General features: G+C 32.2%; 1 long non-coding RNA gene across 1 annotated transcript; it reads left to right on the forward strand.

Annotated features, from left to right (window-relative positions):
• Positions 1 to 937: 937 nt before the first annotated feature.
• Positions 938 to 2,177, forward strand: LOC128549234 (uncharacterized). The gene is made up of 2 exons (XR_008367529.1): positions 938 to 1,370; positions 1,608 to 2,177. It is a non-coding gene; the product is annotated as an uncharacterized LOC128549234 (long non-coding RNA).
• The last annotated feature ends 1,431 nt before the right edge of the window (positions 2,178 to 3,608 follow it).

A 3,608-nucleotide genomic window follows, 5' to 3' on the forward strand; every position in this document is an offset into this window, starting at 1 on the left:
ATCTCGATTAAGGTAGTAGACCCGTAATAGTAATGTTTAAAAAAATGCATTATCTTGATACATACTTAAAGTTAATTATTTTACCATGTCGTTTTTTGTGTGTAATTTATGATATTTCCTCAAGCTCAAATATAGACTTCAAAGAAATAATCACTGTACAAAACGTTTGCAGAGAATTCATTATACCAATAAGTCCTCAAAGTATTGGTAAACAATACTTTATAAAACACAAAAACAAACTACCGAGAACATATTTTTCTAGGGAGCCGCAAGTAAAAGGCATTAATTGGACTGAAATTTAGCTCCAGCATTGAAAAATAATGGCCGAGTCCTGTGAGACTAGTTTAAATTTTGCTCTCTACATTAAAAAATAACCATGAGGCAGAAGTAAAATCTACCTACATTTCTTCCACAATAAGTTAACTAGAAAGTAAAGGTGAAGTAAAGAACTTTTACTGCATGTAACTCGATCAGTATTTTCAAAGAAGTCTTACCCTGCACCCTTCTGTATCAGAGGTAAAATTCACGATAAACAGCAAGAAATGGCTTATCAAATCAAATATTTCCGATTTTGTACAATAAATCAATAATAAGTCATGAAAAAACAGTTTATTTTACTAGAAAAAAGAAATTTAAATAAAAAAGTTCGGTCCTAGTGCGGTTTGAACCTACGACCTACTAAAAATCAAAGTAGGTTTATGATATAGGAATTGAATACTCTTCAAAAGGAGGTACACTATTACGGGTCTACATGATTCTTATTAGCAGTGACGCCAAATAACTTAAACGATGCAAATAAAATTCAAATAATAATAATAATAATAATAGTAATAATAATGATGATGATGATAATAATAATAATAAATAATAATAATAATAATAATATTGATAAAATGACATAATGCATTTATGCTCTTATTCAGGTAAATATCACGTATTGGCTCAGAACAATTAAATATTAAGCTGTAATTATTACTGTTTTTGATTTTGATGTTGGTGGTATTGTTATCATCATTATTACTTTTTATTTATTATTATCATTGTTGTTGTTGTTGCTGTTGCAGCTGTTGTTAAAAACCTGGTGTTCCAGAAAATTACATATATTGTTTGTATATATGCATTATAATTAATCGTATGACAAAGAGTATACGTTGCAATGAGAAATAAGCAAAAATACTTTTAGGAGGTCAACAAACTGTATATCCCGGATTTCACTAGGCTACGCACTGGAAAATACAATTTGTAGTTAATGCTAAAAATAGATACTGGAATTTACCTAGCGTAGCCGAACCACAGTACATATACAGCGTATATACATATTCGATAGTTTGAATTAAAAACCTTTATTAACAGCAGACCAGTTCATCTAGGTAATCTACTATACTATACTATAATTTAATATCTCTTAAAAGAAAATAACAAAAAAAAAACTAAACGACATATCATTTTACTCAGTTTATACAATTATCTTATCTCAATAAAAATTATTGTAATTTTATTCCGATGACATTAACGCGAACGCCTAAATGTCTTTTACATTACGTTCACGTGCATTTCTTCAACTTTTGATTTCAAACCAATAAATTTACAATATCATCTTTTTTCAGGAGTTGATAAACTAAAAATCAAGAAACGAAAGCGAAGTGCAGTCTCACTGGAGTATTAAATAACAAAATGGCTCACAGTCGACTCGTGAAATATATAGCAATGTTTCTTCTTTTGGCCCAGCTTGTTGAAATGTCATCCGCGAAGCGTCGTATAAAGCTTTGCCGCTACAACCGAAGAACGAACACGTGCAATGACGTCACTTTGCGAAGTAGCCAACCAATCCGACATAAGATAGGACTGTGTGAAATTGCTGGAGGAAGCTGTATGCCATTCCAAGGACGGAGGAGAATAAGATGTTTCTGTAATAAGAGGCGTGACGTATGAAATCAAAACACAGACCTTTGCTGATATCGAATGATAGAGTCAAGCTCAGAATCCAGCGGTCAAGAAAAGACCAAGCGGCATGTATGAATAAGGACGATAGCAGACCATGATACAAACTCTACACTTTCTTCTTATGGATATAAAGAAATACAGCAAAGATATAACTGTTTGAACACTAGCCAGAAAAAGATATGAAACATTCAAAGGAAAAGCAGTACTTACTTGTTCAAGATAAAATGTCAACATATAAACAAGGACACAGAAGACGAACTATGTTGAAGCAACGTAGAGATTACAGAAACATTCAAATACAAGTTAGAAACACACAAAAGAAGCCATTTTTGTATGGTGGACGGATGTCTAAACACCCAAAAACGTAATTTATAGATGATGTTTGATCAAAGTTTAATCGATTTTCGTTTTGGTTATATTTATGACTGTTTTGGTTATATTTATGTCTGTTTTGGTTACATTTATGACTGTTTTGGTTATATTTATGACTGTTTTGAATTTTATTCGCTGAAAACCAGTGATTGAACAAAGGAATTCTGTGAAAATGGAATATGGAGATGTCTTGGGTTGATTTCGCTATATAGATGCACTGTATTTAATAAAAGTAATATTAAATCATCCTGTTTTATTGCGTTGTAACAAATAGAAATAAACAATATCTTAATTTACTTGTTTTGTTTTGGAGCACTCAGAGACTTTATACTGGCAGATCTGTAATGCCACTCGGCTGTTATAGCAAAAGACAATACTCTCGTTAAGTATATGCAGAATATTATATAATAATAACATATCTAACAGCTTTATGTTGTCTTCATATTCAGAAGATTATTTTTGCCGTCTTTGCTTATGTTTTTCGGAACCAGTATTTCATTAGAAGGCCAATAAACTATCTATAACCTACTGATATCATTGGCTAGCCCCAAATATATGTTTTATTTTCCTGATATCATTATAAGGAACTTGATAAAGTATAAAGATTAAAAAAAACTAAAAATTAAGACAAATATCGGAAGTTTCTACTAGTCAAAGTTTATGTGACTTCTGTTAAAGTATTTAATAGTAGATATGTATCCTACAATAAGTGTGACATTCAGTTTTTTTTCTTTTCACATTTACTAACTGAGAAGGACTCAATATGTTTTTCTTTTTCTTTTTGGAACCATAAAATAAAAAGGTGGAGAATCACAGGTCGCCCAACACGACATAAACGAAACTTGCAGGCTCGGTTTGATTGAGCCTGTATATGGGCGGTAGTGGAAGTGCACGCCCTCTAGCCCCAAGCTGAGCAGAACTCAACATTTACAAGTATCAGAATGAAATTTAAGGACATACGCAGATGTATTCATACGCGGTCAAATGGAACCTTCAATGATGCATAGAGTGCAAGCGTATTTCCCCAGATAAAATAATGGTTGTTGCCTAAACTAGAAAACAATAGGCAGAACTAAAACTGTGGTTATGGAACTGCATATCACAGAAACTGCCAAAAGACAAAATTAAAAAGCAGGCACCAAATCCGAGGGTGATTAAACAATACCCAAAGCTTTTAAAGCCTGAGTATTGGCACCACCCAGGCCGAAATGTTCAAGCTGAAAAATCAAACGGTACATTAACACAACATGTAAATGTCGTGCTGAATGATCTGAAGAGATCGAATAATAACA

This window comes from Mercenaria mercenaria, chromosome 16, assembly GCF_021730395.1.
Source record: "Mercenaria mercenaria strain notata chromosome 16, MADL_Memer_1, whole genome shotgun sequence".
Classification (NCBI taxonomy): Eukaryota; Metazoa; Mollusca; class Bivalvia; order Venerida; family Veneridae; genus Mercenaria; species Mercenaria mercenaria.